This window comes from Epinephelus fuscoguttatus, linkage group LG15 (genome assembly GCF_011397635.1).
Source record: "Epinephelus fuscoguttatus linkage group LG15, E.fuscoguttatus.final_Chr_v1".
In the NCBI taxonomy this organism is placed as follows: domain Eukaryota; kingdom Metazoa; phylum Chordata; class Actinopteri; order Perciformes; family Serranidae; genus Epinephelus; species Epinephelus fuscoguttatus.
In genome coordinates this window covers 629,105-649,259 of record NC_064766.1, presented here as the reverse complement: position 1 = coordinate 649,259, position 20,155 = coordinate 629,105, and the positions used below count along the sequence as shown (strand labels likewise).

The following is a 20,155-nucleotide window of genomic DNA, read 5'->3' as shown; positions in this document are numbered from 1 at the left end:
TACTCCCTTTTTTTCTTTTCTTCTGTCATACTCTTGTTCGTGCCTTGGTCCACACCTGTCCTCTAACATCTGAGGTCCTTTTGTTCCTTTTGCCTCTACCATTAACCAAGACACCAATGATGGATAGAAAAGGGCAAAAGCCCTGAGCTATCCAACCAAGCTCATGACCCTCTATTCGCTATTATTCGCTATTGTAACGTTAGATACACGGAGAGGAGAGCGAGTGTAACGTTACAACCAAGACAGTCAAACGCAACCCCAGAGTTTTAAAACTCAACCGGAGTCAGTGATGACTGATGAGTTTTAGAATAAGGTTACAGTGCTAACGTTAGTAGTGTTAATGTTACTAGTAAGTGGAAATGCACAAGGAAGATAACGTTAATGTTTCAGAGGCTACGCTACAGTAGGCTAACATTAGCCATTAGCAACTGGATGCTGTGTTGTCATATATAACGTTATGAACTGAACTGAACTTCTTTATTAGTCATTTTTAGCGGTTTCTTATGTCTGTTAGAAACTTGCAACTGTATTGCACTGAAGAATTTACTTCTTGTTGCACTGTGTTTATAGTTTATATCCACAAGGGTCCCTGTTACTAGCCTATTTGTTGTCTCACAGACTCGTTGGCGCGGGGGACAGACAAGACAGGAGAAGACTCGGACATTCGTTCCGAATGCAATGATTGGTCGTTATTGGAGTTATCTTAGAACCATATGAGAATGGTATAATTATGAGTTTTTATTTCTGGTGGAATTCACTTACATTTTAGTGTGCCATCAGCTTATTAATAGCATTTTAACCTAAACAAAGAAAAGTGTAAAATTTCCAGAAAGGTAAGTGTTACTTTAAATACAGTACCAAAGTACATGTACTTAGTTACACTCCATCACTGGTAGTATAAGCACCATCGCTCACATGCCATTCTAGTATTTTGTTGATTTAGAGAGATAAGTAAAAGTTAGATTGAAAATTAATTAGTTGTTTAGAGTGAAGTTATTAAACAAAAAATATTGCTAAAAGTATATGAAAGTCCTTGCATTTCATTTTGTAATGTCTATATGTACCCTGCTTTCATTTATTCTGTCCTATTTCTTCATTTAATCTGATGAGTAGCATCTATACTGATGCTTAAACCTCAACAGTACATCTCACCTTCATTTTGCGACCAAGATTAATTATATTGACCTTGCAGTTGCAGAGATATATTTTCGAACTGAGACCTGAGAAAGACGCCCAGTGAAAAAGATGTTTTTAAACAAGTCATTCATCAATATGATGGTCAAAGTTTGAATGGCAGTATGGCAGCCACAGCCAAGTTCATGTGATTTATTTAAAGTCAGCTAAAAAAAACCCCAGTTTGTTTTATAAATGTTCTTCTGTAGTTACTTGTGCTTGTTTCTAAATTTACTATCATTCTAACTTTCACCTAACCCTGTTTCGACCTGAACTGTCATTATACCTGCCCAATTTGATATATTTTTTGTTCTTTTTTTTGGTAGGGCTAGGTTAATAGGTCTTATCAACCAATCTTTATTTAATTTCCTTTGTCTGTTTTTGTACAGGGCATGGATGACAATGCCATCAACCAGGCCACTGAGGACACCACTGTTGGGATCTATGCTCTTAAAGAACATGCTTCAAGTGATGAACCAGACAAAGGGGTTGTCCTTGAAGGGACTGAGGTGTTACACAGTCTGGATAATGTATCGTTAGCTGTGGTGATGCTGTTCCAGCTCATGTATGCCTTGAACCTAAGCTAACCAGGTGACCTCCTATGGAGCTATATTGGGGCCGAATGTCTTGTACTTGAAAAAATAAAATTTGAAACTGAAAACTCAAGTTTTGATTTGAATTTTGAAAAAATACATCAATGTATTCAAAATAAAAATAATTGTACAAAAAGTTTTTTTCAGGTTAAATAATTATGATTCATAATTCTTCTGAATAAATTATTTATTTTCATTTTTCACTTTCATATATTTAGATATTTGAGATTCTGTTTCTTTGAGCTGCACGTTTTATCTTTTCAGATTCAGATCTTATTTTTTACAGTTTGAAATCTTTTTTTTTTTTTTTTACTTTCAAATCGTTCTTTTTCAGTTTCAGACTTTTGGCCCTGATCTAGCGTGGGGTCGTGGCATCAACTGAGAGGGGTGTGGAATCATGACAGACAGCTTAACAAAAAGGTTAGGGACCTTCCCCTATCACGTTGCCTTCAGGGAATGTAGGAACTAAAACAATTCAAATCAACACATTATGTAGGCTACACCATGTGACTGGCAGTGATTTAGCCGTTTGCACAGCATGCACGAATATACTGCACGGCTAAATCGGTTTTATTGTTATTATAGTTATCTGTGTTATTGTGCACTTCAACAGCCACACTTTAAGTGCTGAAATTTCCGATTTCCATGTAGCACTGTGAACACAGCGCAGTGTCCACAAATGATGAAGAGACATACAGTCTTGCAATGATGGCGTCCGGTTCAGCAGGCCCACCTACTGAAGCCAGCACGCAGGTGAGAAATGTTCAAAATGAGAAGTCATTTTGTGACAATATACAATGTTTCTGACATCTTCAAGTGGTGAATTGGCAAAGCTGGAAGTTAAGCACAGTGCTAACATTAGCATCGAGTAGCTTAACATTATTTAGTATTCAGACAGTAGTAGGTACTGTGTGAAAAACAAAGAAAATAAATAAACTGAATAAGGGTAGTGCTGTTTTGGCTGCGGGAATGTATCAGGTGCTGAAAAAACCTGCAGCAGCCTGCGGTGGAGAAGGTTGATCCATGCTACAGTATGAAGACCTGATGCTCTCAGCTAGTGTTTGTGAACTGTAGTCCTTACAGCAGTGGTTCCCAATCCCAACCTTGGTTCAGGACCTCAAATGGGATTGCCAGATACTTAGCCTAAATAATTGATCAATTACAGTTAAATTCATCTTTATAATGGTAAAAACACAACCTCAGCCACCCAAATGAATATGGTGAGACAAGAGAACTTGAATAATAAATCAAAATGGGGGACACGGGAAGTATGTATGAGTGTTTGGGTGTATGAGTGACAGTATGGGCGTAAAGAAGAAAGCTAGCGACATGCTAATAAACAACAACACTAGCAATGGGTGCTATGGTAACGGTAAACAAACCCGCAGCTGGTTTGGCTCCAGTTAGTTGTTGACCGCTTTCGCAAGTCCTAGTGAGTTCATATCGCAAATAGATGCATGGTGTGAGCGCGAGTGCGTTAGCCCTATGCTTAACTTCCAGCTTTGCCAATTCACCACTTAAAGACGTCAGAAACATTGTATGTTGTCACAAAACGACCTCTCATTTTGAACATTTCTCACCTGTGTGCTGGCTCCAGCAGGTGGGCCTGCTGAACCGGACGCCATCATTGCAAGACTATATGGCTCTCCACCATTGTGAGTGGACACTGTGCTGCGTTCACAGTGCTATGTGGAAATTGGAAATTCAGCACTTAAAGTGAGGCTGTTGAAGTGCACAATAACACAGATGACAATAATAACAATAAAACCGATTTAGCCATGCAGGATATTAGTGCATGCCGTGCAAATGGAAGTTTGTCACTGACAAACATCAGTTTTTTCATTGCTAATCATATGGTGTAGCCTACATAAAGTGTTGAGTTGAACTGTTTTAGTTCCTACATTCCCTGAAGGCAATGTGATAGGGGAAGGTCCCTAGCCTTTTTGTTAAGCTGTCTGTCATGATTCCACACCCCACACTAGATCAAGGCCAAAAGTCTGAAACTGAAAAAGAACGATCTGAAAGTGAAAAAAATAGATTTGAAACTGTAAAAAATAAGATCTGATCGATAAAACATGCAACTGAAAGAAATAGGATCTCAAATATCTAAATATATGAAAGTGAAAAATGAAAATAAATAATTTATTCAAAAGAATTACCAGAGTGAATCATAATTATATTTAACCTGATTTTTTTTTTAAACAATTATTTTTATTTTTGATACATTGATGTACTTGAATTTTCAGTTTCAAATTTTATTTTTTTAAGTACAAAACATTCGGCCCCAATATAGCTCCATAACCTCCGCTACACCTTCAAGGTATTCCAAACGATCTTTATGGAGCCTGACTGGGGGAAACTTAGCAACAAAGTCCTCGCTCTCAAAAACAGGTTCTTTAAGTAAAGGGGCAGAGGATATGCTGCCAGTAATACAGGACATTTGAACTGTACTCTAAGCAAGACACTGATTTTCACTGTCCTGGGGCCTCATTTATAAAAGAGTGCTTAGGATTCATACTAAAAGCTGACATGCGCCCAAAAGCTGAAAATGGCGTGCGCCAAAAAATAATCTGATTTATAAAACCATGTGCACGCACACTTGCACGCAATGTTCTCTTCATAAATCACAGGCCTCCTGGAGTTGTGCACACCCAGATCCGCCTCATATTCCGCCCTCTACATGCCCTAGTTCAACCATAAATGGTCATGCAAATCACCTCATGAATGCAATCTGCATATAAATAAGCCGGTATGCGAGTGTTCTCTCGTTGTGGGTCACAGCGACAGGTGTGAGAAACGAACCAAAAAACGGAATTTCTCCGAGACTGAGCTCGAGACCCTTTAACGGGAGATGGAGGACTGAAGAAAGATTTTATTTGGTGGCCACAGCAGCGGGATCACTAATAAAAGAAAGCGAAAAAAGTGGCAACGCATCAATGCTGCTGATGCTGTCAGCTGTGTCTGTGGGACTGTACGGACAGTGGCAGAGAACTCTATTTGAACTCTGACTCCTTGCTCTTTTTTGTTATTGCAAAGCAGTTTTTTTTCAAATATATGTGATTTTGCATTTGCTCACACAAATATGGAGCGATGTCTGCAATACATATGGATAGAGTTAATGTGAATCAAGTTAGATTTACAGTTTAAAACCAGTACCCTGGCCATGATGAAAGTGTGTTAAAGGTACATGATATATTTGAATAATATTATCATTAAGATATCACATTGGAGTTACAGTTGAAATCATTACCTAGAACATAATAAAAGGACTTTAACATCACACAATAAATTGGTACCAGGGTAACTAACAAATAATATGTCAAATCAACATGATTCTTTTAAACAATCTAATGTGAACAAAGTATTTTGGTATCATAAGCAAAAATCAGTTGAGGTAAAGAGGAATATTAGGTCAGCTAGCCACATTCTGATCATGTGGGACCGCACACATTAAAAAAAATATACAGCTGCACAACATGTAAATGGAAAATGATATAAAATACATAGCAGGGCTGTACATTAACATTTTTGCACATAGCAATGCAGCTACAGAGGTTGAAAGGTTTGCAGCACAGGACACAAAACTATAACATGAACATAAAAGTATCAAGTAGGCCTGTATTGTAGTTCGGAATTAAAAATCTTTTTGGGGGGGGGGGGGTTAAAAAGTCGTTGTCCATGGCCTTTGTAAATTAATCTAGTGCGGCAGTTTTATTTATTTAGGTAATTAATCTTATTTATGCACAGAGCACCAACAGAGAGGCCGAGCGAGGGACAGAGAGAGAGAGACACCTTGTGCTTATATACGACTTGTGTATGAAGCGTCTGTTTTGTCACTGCATGTTTTTTAACAGATCTGTCAGCTGCATCCAGGCACTGTCTCAGTGTCACACAACAGACTACAACTACCAAGAAGAATGGCAACGTGTTATGATCCACCTCATACACAAACTAGCAGTGCAACGCTGGATTGCATGTGTGCTGCGGTAATTTCATTCATCTCACAGACTGATTTAGTGTAGCATGTGCAACATATAGACCAATGTCCCATCAGTGTTTACCCAACCATTATATTAGGGGAGCGCCCGGCCCCCCCCGAAGGTTAAGTTAATTTTATTTAAAACACTGTGCATTGCACATTGTAGACTAATTAGCAGACAGATTAAACAGGGGAGCAGCACTGTGTCACTCTTAAGTGTTGCTGAAGAACTTTTGAGTGAATGAGTGAGGCGGAGCTGTGCAGAGAGTGTGAGAGAGGAGAGATAGACATTGGTAAGTGTTATGTAACACAGCTTGACTCGATATCGATGGTGTTGTCTAAATGTATATCTTGCTTGAAAATATATCGCAATATTGTATGTAGTCGTTAAATCACCCAGCAGTAGTTGCCATCCATTATTTGCTAAAGCAGGTGCACTGAATGAGGTCATTAACTGGGCTGAGTTAATCAGCAGCAGCAGATATTTAGAGCTGTGTGACATCTGCATAGGGATGATATCAAATGTTATATCGCTGAATGATGGACCCAAGTGGGAGCATATACAAACTGAGAAGCAGAGGACCAAGGATTTACCATATTGAATGATGACACTATCAGATTCATAGGTGCCAGCTGAAACACAAAAAATATCTTCCAGTTAGATATGAAGAGAGCCAGTTAAGATCTGAGTCCTTTAGGCCCAAACAGTGTTCAAGGCACCAAAAAAGAATCACACGGTCCACAGATGCTGCTGTAAGGTCTAAAAGTACCAGAAGAGAAACTCTGTGGTTGTCTGAGCTAATTTTGAGATCATTAACAACTCTGACCAGTGCAGTTTCTGTACTGTAGTTAACTCTAAAACCATATTGGTAAACATCAAACAGGTTAATATATGACAGATACATATGTCATTGTTGGTACACAACCTTCTCTAGATTTTTTCCCCAGGAATAGAAGGTTTGAAATTGGTCTATAGCTCTCTGAAGTAAAGATTACTCCTTTGTAGGCATTAGATCAAGAAAATGTTGCAGAGCTTAACTGCCACACCACTTCTTGCATTTAACTACAATGAATAAAGGCAACATTGGAAAAAGTGCTGGTACCATGGCCCTTAGTGGAGGAAGAGTGGTCACATCCTCCAGCAGAAGGTTTCACAATAATATTCTTAATATTTAAGAGTTTTATTGGTAAGGGATCTGACATTGTGGAGAGCCATCTTTAAGGACTTTGCAGAATGTGCAGAAATGTTAGCTGTAGCACAGTCACTCCTATGATGGCATGATAAAACTGTTTGAGAGTCACAGCACTAATTGGCAAGACTCACACTGTTAGGACTGAAGGTAATAGTACAGGACACAGAGGTCTGGATTGAATCTTGTCATGGTGCATATTAGAATGAGTTAAAAGCTATAAATGGATAAAATAAGCAGTTAACTGCTGTGTTCCCTTTCTATTAGAATGTAGACCATCTGCTCTGCACAAGCTTGAGTTAGTCCAAAGTAGGCAAAGTTTGAGATGAAGTCATATCCAGCAGCAGAACAAGGGTTGGTTAACCAGTGATGGAGGCTAAAGAGTCAACTCAACATTAAGAGTTTTTGGAGAGTTGGACTGGGGCCAGACATGAGACAGCGTTTTCCTAGACTCTCAACTGTGTAGCACAGGGATCCCAAGTCTGCATGCAATTTAGACAAATTTCTGGCCATGACGTTTTCTTTGTTCCCACGTGTATTAAAACAACGCTGACCATGGGATGCAGGTCAATGACAGTTGGAATAAGTTCAAGTCCTTTAACCCTTCAATTATTTTTCTAAAACAATGAGAATCTGATAATATATAATCTAACAGTATAACTTTATGTAACTTTTTTTAACCATGCTTAAGGTTAATGCTTATTGGTGGCTATTTAAAAAACTCCTTGTCATGTGAGAATGCTGAGATTGATGAAAAAAAATGAAAGAAATTCACACATACTCATGAGCCTCGCCGGGCTTACACCTTGCGAAGATAATTAGTGCATTATATGCTAAGTTAAAAAGACATTAATTATTGCATCGACATCAATTTAAAATATCAGTGTAATAATACACTACACATGTGCTGGTATTTTTTACTATTATGCCATGGTGGTAGATTCCAGTAATGAAGGTTATGGTATTGTAACATTGGTTCAAGCATGTATTCGCCCACTGCAATTTGCATAAACATAGCCGGCCAATTAGGACTTGCCTACCCGAATACTTGTGGACTCCACATTATGTATAGGACACGTATGACATTCTCGGCATAATTTCTTCTTCAGTGATGGCGACTGCCCACTGACCAGCTTTCATCACAGATGGAGTCGCCACTTCAGCTTATCAGTGCCTCAGTGTAGACTGTGCAGAGAGCAGTGTTCAGCAGCCACCAGTCTGTGAGGACTGTTGGGGACTGACCAAGTTTTGATGATAGCAGCAGTAGGAACAGAAGCTTTAACATGATGATTTGCTGCCATTAGAGTGAGCAGGAGCTTGACATCTATGATGTCCAGACTCCCACACCAACCATCACACTCCACTGCCACCTCCATTCATCCTTGCTGAGACAAAAGCATCGTTTGTAGATGATGACAACATGTCATCAGTGTCTGGTACACAGCTCCCCGCTGGAGTCCACTGCCAACATCTCTCAGCTGGAGCCTCCTGCTGGTGATTACCATCTGCAGCAGCCCATGTCTGAGTTGAGGATTTGGTGGATTAACTCTGTGTGCAGGGTGACATGGAGAAGTTTAACCTGACGTGCCCCCCCTCGACAGCCTGGTGGGCCACCTACTTCCCCTGCTTCTGCAGTCAGCTGGTTGATCAGAGAGCAGGGAGCCTCTAACCACGGCTGCTGCGTGACGCTGGAGTATTCTGACTAGATAATTCAGCTGGGGGTGCAGCTAGCTACGGCAGCTAACAACTACGTGTGGGCATTTGCTGGTTCCCCTCAGCTAAATGCCCCTCCCTCACTGTCTCAGAATGGCATTTTGGACCTCAGCATCGGAAAAATTAATTATCTGACTCAAAGCGCTGCTGTAGCGGGCTGTGTGATGTCTTGCCACAATAGCCTCCCATCATGTGTAGCTATGACAAACTCCCCTAAAAGGACAGAGATGATTTCTGAGAGCCGCCACCACCACCACAGAAGGACTTGGCGATTTGTGTGGACGTGGAAGAGTCTGATTAATAATTCCACTGACACAAATGAAATGAGCAGATGACAATGCTGAAAAAAAAAAAAAAAAAAAAAAAAATTTGCTCAGATTTGGTTTGGGTTCAGCCCACTTGACATGCTGCTGTGTTGCGCTACAGCCTATTCAAGTGCTGGAATTTGTTATTTACATGACAACGCCTGAATGCAACACAGGCTCCACTCCATTGACTGTGTGCACAGTGCTGTTTATAATTGTCGATCCGCTCACAATGTAGAGACAAAAATGACATGCCGTCATACAAACAATATAAGTCATCACGTTATAAGGTGAAACGTTTCACCGTATAACACGATAAATAGTATATTGTTATGTTATTATATGAATAATAATATAACGGTAGTTTCTAAAGAGCTAACAAAAACAAAAAAAAATTGATCAGCAGTGGCGGTCATATTTCAGCAGTGGAGCACCACCACTGCTAGTTGCATATAGGGGAAACGCTGTTGCTCAATGGATTTGTTCTGTTTTGGAATACACAGTATTCTTCCAAATTAGTGTTAGTGTATTTTAATATTCAGAATTTCGCTTCGGCAAGCTCTCTCTTTTTTGACCATACACCTGTTTGCATCCCTGATGTACAGTTGCCATGTATGGCTGTCGTATTGGTGTGCATACACAATGCTCCCTGGGCATCCGTGTCTATTTCTCCCTCCAACTTCGATACAGGAGACCAGAGGAATTAAAGGCACTATGTCCATTCTGAAAATGTTACATCATGTGAAAATACAAAAGTATTAGCATCAGAATACACTTAAAGCAACAATAGTAAATATACAGTATGCATTGTTTAGAATGGCTTACTTTATATTCATATATATTTATATTATTGAATAATCGATGCACTAATGTGTCAATCACTTTAATCTTGGAGCTGGTAAAGGGAGCTCTTTTTCACTACCTTGATGGGTGGTTTAACCTATGATAATATAAGCTAAACGAATTTAGATTACTGACAAAAAAAAAATACTGAGAAACTCCAGTAAGTGACTAAAGCTTTAAAATACATGGAATGGGGTAAAAAGGTAACTGCTGGGGCGTCGGTAGTGTAGTGGATAGTGAGGCGATGCCTCGCTGCAGCGGTCGCAGATTCGACTCCAGCTTGCAACACTTTTTCAGGGTTTCAGTGTGTTTCACTGCTTAATCTGTTTTTGTAAAGGAAGCATCATTCCATGGGGACACCTTGCAATTGAATTAATGGGCATGTTACAGTGGAGTCTAGACATGCCCCGTCAGGAAACACTCAACTCCCAGCTGACTGGTAACTGGCTGGAAACTGACTGGCAGCCAGCTGGCAGCAGAATGGCAGTCAGTGGAGTGGAAAAAAATCTTTGAAGCTACATCTGTATATGCACTTCAACATTACACAAATTACAGTTACAAAACGCCAAATGATCTGTTCTATCTTCACAAAGAACAAATTATGCAACTGTATAAAGGCTTTATATGTCTGTCTGTTCCCACTAGGCGCTGTGAGAGCCGCAGCCTATTGCAGCAGCTGTGTGATTGTTTTTACGTTGTTTTATGTAGGCTAGTGTCTTTGTGTTTTGACTGATCCTTTTAATCTTGTGAAGGACACAATGATCATGAACCGGATGATGGGGAGTATTTTTATTCTCACATTAGTTTTAGGGACTTTTTTATCGACTTGTCATGACAGCCATGGCGTTGGCATTTTTTACTCCCGGGATGAGCTGATTGCCTTTAACAAGCCGGGCGTGTTCCAGGGAGAGAGGCTGGAGATCCTGAGGGAGCTGCGGAGAAGGAGCCATGGGTGCAGAGCAGGTGTGAAGTGGCGGATAAAGAAAAGGAAGTACAAACCGTATATTCATGCAATAATCATGGGCAACATCTGTACCCCTGATGTTGAGCCGATGGCTGTAAGCATGCGCCCGTATTACATGCCACGTGAGTTTTCCCATGCAATTGCCCTGCTTATTTATATTCCACCCACTGCCAATGCGAAATCTGCTTGTGACGTCATCCATACTGTCACAGCGAAGCTCCAAACAGATTATCTTGATGCTTTAATAGCTTTGTCTGGTGATTTTCTCTCTCTCTCCTGGTCAGTAGCACAGGGGCCCCCTCAGGGGACTGTCCTAGCTCCTTTCCTGTTTAACCTCTACATATCTGACTTCAGTTACAGCTCAGAGTTATGCCACCTCCAGAAGTACGCAGATGACTCGGTGATTGTTGGATGTGTTAGAGAGGGATGGGGGCTGAGGTCTATTCGATGACTTCGCAGAGTGGTGCAGGCAGAACCATCTGCACCTCAACATAAAGAAAACCAAAGAGAAGGTAATTGACTTTAAGAAGAAAAAAACACCAATCTCCCCAGTCTCTACTGGAGGGGAGGATGTGGAGATTGTACTGTCTTATAAATACCTGGAAGTCCACATTAATAACAAGCTGGACTGGAGTGAGAACACCCTGGCAGTATACAAAAAGGGCCAGAGCCGCCTCCACTTGCGCCCAAAAGCTGAAAATGGCGTGCGCCAAAAAATAATCTGATTTATAAAACCGTGCGCATGCACACTTGCATGCAATGTTCTCTTTATAAATCACAGACTACCTGGAGTTGTGCACACCCAGATCCGCCTCATATTCCGCCCTCTACAAGCCCTAGTTCAACCATAAATGGTCATGCAAATCACCTCATGAATGCGATCTGCATATAAATAAGCCGGCATGTGAGTGTTCTCTCGTTGTGTGAGTCACGGCGACGGGTGACAAACAAACCAAAAAACGGAATTTCTCCGAGACTGAGCTCGAGACCCTTTAATGGGAGGTGGAGGACTGAAGAAAGATCTTATTTGGTGGCCACAGCAGCGGGATCACTAATAAAAGAAAGCGAAAAAAGTGGCAATGCATCAGCGCTGCTGATGCTGTCAGCTGTGTTTGTGGGACTGCACAAAAAAAAGTGGTCTGATCTAAAGGTAGACCAAATATTTCTACTCCTTTACCAACATGTAGTTAATGTGTTGATTTTAAATTTGAGGATGTTTGACATTGATAGGCGACATAAAGAATCACATTCATTAAAGGTGGAGGCAAAAAGGAGTATGTGCCAGTGCCATCTTGCGCAATTACGCACGAGGGTCACCGCAGTATTTATATGTTTATGGCAATTAGTCTGATCAGACTCCCGGCCTGAATTACAGCATGAACCAGTGGTATCCCTGTCCCAGAATACAACGTGTAATTTGAAATACAATTCAAAGATGAAAGTGTAATAGGCGAACACATTTCTTCATGCCAGTTTTGTCATGAACAGCAAATGTCCAAGTAGGGCTGATGAAATGAGTGTAACGGTTGTGCTTAATGGCTGTATTTTGAGACATGATAAATGCACTGGAAATATTTAGCTAAATAAATAAATATATTCCATGCAGTCGCGCCATCCTCTCCCCCTCCTGCGCTCACAGAGTGGACAATGAGACGTTAGAGGCAGTGCAGATTAAATACGTATTTAGAAAGAATTTCAATTCAGGATTTGAGTTGGATTTTACAACGTTTTTATGAAACAATTATCACTCAGCGCAAAATAAGGCTGCTGGATTTAATTTCAGTGATAACGTGGATATAGCATGACATTAAATTTGTGTGAGACATCAATAAAAATCTGACTCCACTTCTCCACCTCGCTGTCTGCGTCGCCACTTCCCAGTGTCTCCAAAATGTGCGCACGCATGACTCAGAGTTTGCTTACAGGTGCGCACATTCTCCCGCCAAGTTTATTTTTATAAATCACAACCTTTGTGTGGTAAGTGGCGTACGCCACTTTCAAGCCCCATTTTGTGCATAAGCAAATTTTATAAATGAGGCCCCTGGTCTGTCGTTGGGATCAGCTTCGATCCAGTGAGTGTGGTGACTGAAAGGAGGATGTTACAGATGCTTTTGAGCATCATGGACAATCCCTCCCACCCACTACATGACACCCTGATCAGGCAGAGAAGCTCTTTGACCAACCGGTTTATCGTGCCTCGGTGTTCCACAGACAGACATAGACGCTCCTTTTTGCCCACTGCCTTAAGACTGTACAACCCCCTCCCCGTGTGTGTTTTTATTGTCTATGGTTTTGTATTGTTTCTATTGACAGCTGTGGCACTGAAATTTCTCATCAAGGGGATTAATAAAGTACCTACCTACCTACCTACCCACCTACCTAGACTGGGCTGCACTGACTGTCCAGTTTCTCTCATATTCCTCCCAAGTATGCATGTGATGAGTTAGGTTGGCACACAGTTTGAGATTACCTGTCTTTATTATTTTTGTTTTCTTAATCTTTGTCTCTGTTTTCTGGCAAATCCAGCATTGTTAAAATCCATCGTTCCAAATCACATAGACATGCCTTGTGAGCGTGAAATCCGTGAAATGCGGCCCTGTTGAAATAGTAATTGAATAGCCCTGCTGTAGTTTGTTTGTTTGTTAGCCATCTCAACACGACAAAAATAATTGTCTTGTTCAGTGAATCAGTTTATCATGTTCACTCAAAAAATATTTAGGTCTAAAATTTAAGATCGTTTGCTTATAAATATATAAACCTGGTTGTTCTGTATTTAAAACACATTGGGTTTATTAGCACTAATAAATAAATCGCATTATTACTCATTATACTCATTATTATTACTTGAACTTGTTAGTTAGATAGTTATACATCCTTAGTCCTTAAATTATATTCAATATGGACGTGGACTTAAAATCATTGTTTTATTTTATGGCCTTGCTGCCCTGGCTTTTGGCCTTTGTGCCCTCAAAACCTGACAACACGAAAGGCCAAGTGGCCTTGCCCCTAAAATGATGAAATTCCAGGCCTGCTTGTGAGCCTATGTAGTGACCTGTGCAGTTCTGTTTGGTGTGTTAACAATTTTGAGGTTCAGTGTGTACACCTGGAGAAAGGTAAGGTAAGGTAAGGTAACTTTATTTGTACCCAAAGGTAGATTTGGTTCACAGTTTAAGTGATGATTTGGCTTCATCCACACAAGCCCACACAAAACAGACAAACAGGTCAGGACACAATAACATAGTAACAATAAAAAGGTAAAGTGTCATCAGTGCGTCAGTTCAAAGTGCAGGATTAAAAAGGGCATGTAAAACCATTATAATACCCAAAATCTGAATTTAAAAACAATACCAAAGAAATAAAATAAAATAAAATAAAATAAAATAAAATAAAATAAAAAAAGTCATTAATTCTTTTTTTTTCTTCCTTTTTTCCCTTCTTTCAGATTGGTTTGGAGTGAGTTTTGTTTAACTCTCTAATGGCTGATGGGACAAAGCTGTCTTTATATCACTTTGTTTTTCAGGCTGGGAGTTTGTATCTGCGGCCTGATGGGAGGGGCTGAAGTTCCGCATGCTGTAACTGCCTGGTATATAAGGATTCTGGGTTAAGCTGTGGTTCTCCTATCAGCTTACTGGACCATCTGGCTATTTGATTTAGGGAGTTCTTGTTTTTTAGGGAGAGGTTGCTAAACCAAGAAACCAAGCAGAAGGATAAAATAGATTCAATAAAAGCACGGTAAAAGAGGGTCAATAAAGTTTGGTCAATGTGAAAAGAAGACAGCTTTCTCAGACAATACATACGTTGGTTCCCCTTTTTATACACAGCTTCACAGTTTGCCTCAAATGTGAGCTTATTATCAATGACTGTTCCCAGGTATTTATATTTTTCCCTTATTACAGTGGGCTCTTGGACCTGTGGACATTTCCTAAAATCAATTTGCATGTCTTTGGTTTTCGAGATGTTCATCTGCAGGAATGACTTGTCACTCCAGTCAATAAAATCCTGAACAATAGGTCTGATATTTCAGTTTAGGTTGGATGACTTGAGTTAACCATGTAAGAGCATGTGTTTGCTGAATGAATACAGTGCAAGGAATGATTTATTTGGCCACTTTTGTGTAAGGATATGCAAAAAGAATTTTAAATGTTAAAACGTGTGGAAACGGGTGAATAGTGTTTGTAGTTTGGGGAAATGGGTCCGTCTTTTGTTAGATGCTGTCATGGTTTGGGATGTTTGGTTAATAGGCCCAGTGTGCGATTAAGAAGCACTGTAATACAAGAGAACTCGAAGCCATTCTATTGACAGTGTATGGTCAGAGGACCCATTTACAGGAATAAACTGACAGTTTTGGATCAAAATTAAAAGTAACAGCTCCATAAAATGCTATCCTTAATTTATCTAGCTGTGTCAAACACCTGTTTATGCACACACCTGCACATAAAACAGCACTTCAGTCAGATCACTGTGGTGGTGTGTACTTGTAACTGATGTATTAAACATCAACTTAACAACAGCTTACAGGAACATTATCATGCTCCATAAGTTGTGTCCAGCCAGATACTTGTGCCCACTGCCATAAAGACAGGCAGTGCCTCTATAAAACCAGCGATCTCTGACGGCTGCATAAAAGGAAGTCTGAGGCCTCTTTGTTAAACTGAGGGTCATAAACACTTGGTAGATACTGAGCAGCCACTTGTTTACTTCTTATATTATGTCTCTGTTGTGTGTCTGCTTGGTGTTTGTCCAGTTTGTAATTGCTTGAGCTCTGCATTTGGATACACCTGAAAATGTATCACCTTGGATGTGCTCTAAGTGTGCTGCAAATTTGTTTCCACATCCATGAATAAATCCATGTACTTTTTTATCCATCACTTGTTTTATTGATCAATTTATCAGCTCTTATGTCTGTGGGGGGAACATGCAGGTCAAGTATTTACATTATTTCTTCCAGCAATGAGGTAAAAGCTTCAGAGCCATAGTTGTAAGACAGCACCATAGATGAACAGTTTACATCATGAGCTGCTGCACTGGACATTTACCTCTCCACTACAAAATGAGTACCAGGGACACCCACCATTATTTACAACTCAGTATGGATACAATTATTTAAAATTAAACAAGCTCTCTCTAATTTTCTGCAGTTAATCAGAGTAGGCTAGAAGTTTGCGTGCAGTGTGCGCTGGTTGGCCGGCTCTTCTGCTAGTGTTGGTGTTCAGTGCTCCACCACAATGTAAGCCAACTTGACACATCAAACTCCCACAGGTATCCAGGTGCTGGGGAGTTCTACTGCATTTATTTTTATTTAACCCATTTTTAACCAGGTTAGTTTCATTGAGATCAGTGACCTCTTTTTCAAGGGAGACCTGGCCAAGACGGCAGCATAAAAATTACAACACAGCAATGAACAGCAAAGACATAAAAAAACACAAACACGAAAGATACTCACTAAGATATAAATGATTTAAATACCCACAGGCATCGACAAGTACCAACCGATTCATTCACCATTGTACTTATGAGACCTTTAAAACCAGACATAGGGACCAAAACCCTCAGTTTCAGTACATCTTGCAGGCCGTTCCAAGTGAGGGGAGCAGAGACCTTAAAAGATTTCTTTCCCAATTCAGTCCGTGCACGTGGGACAGACAATAAAACCAAATCTTGCGATCTCAGACTATAACTACAGTCAGATCTCTAAGCAATCAAAGTGCAAATGTACGATGGTAGTTTACCCAGAATGTCTTTATAAATAAACAAATACTAGTGACTGAACCTATGCATAGTCAAAGATAGCCACTCAGTCCTGGAGTAAAGAGTACAATGATGAGTGAGGGCTTTACAGTTTGCAACAAACCTCAGAGCACTGTGATATACAATATCTAACATGTGCAAACAGTGTGCAGATGCTTTCATGTACAATAGATCACCATAATCAAGACCCGGTTAAAAGGTAGCAGAGATGAGTCTCTTTCTGGCCTCCACAGAGAAGCAGGACTTATTTCTGAAATAGAACCCTAACTTCAGTCTCAGCTTTTTAAGAAGATTTTCAACATGATGTTTAAAAGAAAGACCGTCATCAAGCCAAATACCGAGATATTTAAAACTGGAGACAACTTCTAACTTCTTTCCCTGAGCAGAAATAATGTCAACAGTATTCTCAGGCTTTTTACTAGCATTTGAAAAATGCATTACCTTAGTTTTATCAACATTCAAAACCAGCTTTAGTTGCGAAAGCTGAATCTGAATAATGTTAAAAACATCTTGCAGTTTGGCAAGAGCCTCAGCAATGAAAGGACCAGCACAATAGATCACAGTGTCATCTGCATAAAAGCCCATCAAACTGGACACACTGAGATCTTTCAGAGAGGTAGTTCACAAACCATCCCACTGCCTGGTCAGACACACCAATATTAGTCAACCTCTATTTCAAGATGAGATGGTCAACATCAAAAGCTTTGGACAGGTCAATAAATAGAGCTACACAACTCTGCTTCTTATCCAGTATGCCAATGATATCATTCATCACCACTGTCGCAGTAATAGCGCTGTGTTGTTTTCTGAAGCCAGACTGATGTTTTGATAAAATATCATTTTTACATATAAACTCCTTCGACTGTTCACTAACAAATTTTTCAAGGATCTTAGCCAGAACTGACAAGTTAGAAATGGGCCTATAATTAGTTAATAAAGTGGCCTCCCCACCGTTCAGTAGAGGGAGGACATAGGCTGACATCCATATTTTGGGAATCACATTGGTGCTTAATATAGGATTGAAAAGGTAAGTAAGGGGAGGTGCAATAAACTCTACACCTGTTTTTAGGAAGAATGGTTCTAAGTTGTCAGGACCAGCACTTTTTTTAGAATCCAAGTTACCTAGGACTTCATACACTTCATCAACAGAAAATGGAGGAAAACAAAATATTTGATTTGTACCAACATAGCTCAGATCAAAACCTGCGGTATTTGCTTATGTAGACGTGGACACAGAACAGAGCATGTGAGCAGAGCGGGGAGTGGAAGGGTTTTGTGTTGAGCGAGGAGCGGCTATTTTTTTTTTTTTTTTTTTTTTTCAAAAGGTGGAGCGGAGCCTTATCTCTCGCTCCAATTTTGCTCCGGTCGCTCATGCCCCACCCAGAATGCATCTTTGCACCTGAGCACATCCACACTATTTTCTTTCAAAACTGTGGAATTTACTGTGTACTTCAGAAAAGAAACTGAGAAGAGAAGCAGCGGTACCTTGGAGAATGGTTGCTAACTGCAGGGAGAGGCGAGAGGGCTTCTCCGGAGGTCGGCCGCTTAACCCGGTCCGTCTCCTCTACACTTTGACTTATTTCCACCCTGCTGACAGCGGTACTGTGTAGAGCGGTCCCTAACTGCGGGGAGAGGGCTTCCCCAGAGAATCTACCAAGCTCATGTTTTATTTGTGAATAGAAGATTACAGGTTAGGGTAGTACGACGCAGTTTTTTTGAGCGGAGTGGTGAGTGAGATAAAATTTATTATGGAGTGGAGCGGAGCGAAGAATGCGCAGAACCAAGCGGAGCGGACGAGCGGCGCAAAGTGACAGGTCTGCAAGCAAGGAGCGGAAATTTTCACCCGGTCTGCTCCGCTCACATGCTCTGACACAGAATCAAACAATGAACCACAGGACACAAAATGCTTGTTATAAGACTTCAACATAGAAGACCTATCTGATACAGTGCCAGAGGCAGTAGAAATGCAAGGGGTAACTCATTACAGCTTCCAGAGGCAGATAGAGATTTAATGACTTTCCAAAATTTTCTTGGATTATTCAAATTCTCAGTAGTAGCTGAAAGATAGTACTCAGCTTTTGAGCTTTTGATTTGTGAGGTACAGTGATTTCTTAGCTGCCTAAAACAGCACCAGTCAGCCTCAGACCCTCATTCTAGCCTTTGCCCAAGCTTTGTTTCTCTTGTGTAGGAAATTAGATAACTCTGCAGTAAACCAGGGGTTATCCCGGCCCTTCACCCTGTATTTACGAAAAGGAGCATGTGTATCTATTATTTCCTTAAAACCATTTGAAAAATATGTCCAAGTGATTTCAATATCATCTATCAAATAAATTTTGTCCCAATCAAAGTGAAACAAATCATGCAAAAAACCCTGTTCAACAAAATGTTTTATGTCCCTCTTTATAATTATGCGTGGTTTACCTTTCAGAACCTTTGTGTCTCTAACTGTGGCTACAACACAGTGGTCACTCACATCATTAGCAAATACTCCGGCTGTAGAGTATTTGTGACGAACATTTGTAAAGATCAGATCAATTAAAGATGATTTTTCAGAAATTTTATCAGGACGGGTGGGATGTGACGGCCCCTGCTTGGCTGCGTGGGTTGGTTCAGCAGGTTGACATGCTGTTGTGATGACGTAATTGGTGACGTGTGTGTTGTCTTTTTATCGAGGTAAACAGCTGATTCATTATCCGGATTGCGAGCACCTGGGCCCAGGTGCGGACGGATATAAACAGTGCTGGCTGATGCCGCGCTCTCTCTCTCTCTCCCGACTCTTCGCCAGCGCCCGTACTTTTGTTTGGCACTATTTTCTTTTAGGTTACCTCCACAGCACCACACCTTGCATGCTCCACACATCCACATGTACACTACTGATCACACTGACTAACACACCCCCATATCTGCATTATGTTATATATTATATACATATATATATATATATACAGTGTGTGCAGTCCACATCCTCCTCATCCTTATCATCATCCACCTGAATATTACTGTCCTCTTTAGAGTCAGATGTCTGAGTCATGAAATACAGTAATACTGTGAACCCTGTTACTTTCTCTTGTTACAGATGTGTCCTGCAGGTTACATTTTCTTCACTGCTTCTTGGTCAAACAACTTTCTCTCGACTTTTGATGGATGCAAAAAACACAGAAAATTGCACCTGTTCCAAAACTTTAACAATGGACTAATGTTTCAGAGTCAGTCAACGTGAGTGAAACAACATGGGGTCCAGGCTCAGACTGGTCATCGGGCAATTCTGGCAAATACCAGATGGACCAGCCTACCTTTTGGGCTGCAAGGTCACCATCAACAATGTTGGGGGAAAAATTGTAGGGAAAAAAAGAAACCTGCTAGCTGTGGCACATTTGCTGTTGGAACAGTCCACCTGATTAAGGGTACAAGGTCCCCAAAATGTCAATAGCCTACCTGTACTGTAAGGTAGGTGCAGCAGTACCAGCCAGTGCATTGGTCCACCATGTAAAGTCACAGGTCATGTAGGAAATATCAAGCTGGAAATAAATGAAATCAATAAATACTGAGGAAAACTGAGGAAAAACGACAATTACTGCTTCGCAGTTGTATGTCTCCACAAACCCATCAAGATGCAGTGACAGTTTACATCCATCTCTGTGAAAACA

General features: G+C 40.5%; 1 protein-coding gene across 3 annotated transcripts in view; it reads right to left on the bottom strand.

The window, feature by feature from the left end:
• LOC125902820 (epidermal retinol dehydrogenase 2-like) overlaps positions 1 to 20,155 on the bottom strand; it is a 199,396-nt gene that overhangs the window by 26,938 nt on the left and 152,303 nt on the right. Inside the window, exon 7 of one of the 3 annotated variants that reach the window (XR_007451186.1) lies at positions 19,944 to 20,026. The exons of the other annotated variants lie outside the window; for them this stretch is intronic. The gene's annotated coding sequence lies outside the window, so the exon portion shown is untranslated. The remainder of the gene's footprint in view (positions 1 to 19,943; positions 20,027 to 20,155) is intronic. 3 annotated transcript variants of the gene reach the window in all.